At 47.2% G+C, this 610-nt stretch overlaps 1 protein-coding gene across 1 annotated transcript in view; it reads left to right on the top strand.

Moving 5' to 3' along the window:
• Positions 1-610, top strand: part of LOC102990718 (BTB/POZ domain-containing protein 16) — a gene marked incomplete at both ends in the record, with an annotated part of 21478 nt that overhangs the window by 18478 nt on the left and 2390 nt on the right. The gene's annotated exons all lie outside the window — the stretch shown is intronic.

Consider the following 610-nt stretch of genomic DNA (forward strand, 5'->3'; position numbering starts at 1 on the left):
GGGTGCGGGCGGGGGTGGGGAGCGTCTGTGATCAGTCACAGACCGCAGTTCAGAGATTTCAGCTTGCAAGCCCTGTGGTCAAACCACTTACCCAGCTGTGTGACCTCAGGGAAGAGCAGGAATTTTGGAGCCTCAGTTTTTCCCTCAGTAAAATAGGAATAATAATGAACCGACCTCATAGGGTAGCAGTGAGGATTGATTTGAATCAACCGAGTGCAGTGCCTTGAGCATAGCAAACACTCAGATAACGTGGGTGACCTGCTGCAGTTTATGTTGTGTTTTTTTTTTTAAACATCCTTATGGAGTATAGTTGCTTTACAATGGTGTGTTAGTTTCTGCTTTACAACAAAGTGAATCAGTTGTACATATACATAGGTTCCCATATCTCTTCCCTCTTGCATCTCCCTCCCTCCCACCCTCCCTATTCCACCCCTCTAGGTGGTCACAAAGCACCGAGCTGATCTCCCTGTGCTATGCGGCTGCTTCCCACTAGCTACCTATTCTACATTTGGTAGTGTATATATGTCCATGCCACTCTCTCACTTCGTCACAGCTTACCCTTCCCCCTACCCATATCCTCAAGTCCATGCTCTAGTAGGTCTGTGTTTTA

Source organism: Physeter macrocephalus, unplaced genomic scaffold (genome assembly GCF_002837175.3).
Source record: "Physeter macrocephalus isolate SW-GA unplaced genomic scaffold, ASM283717v5 random_1138, whole genome shotgun sequence".
Lineage (NCBI taxonomy): Eukaryota > Metazoa > Chordata > Mammalia > Artiodactyla > Physeteridae > Physeter > Physeter macrocephalus.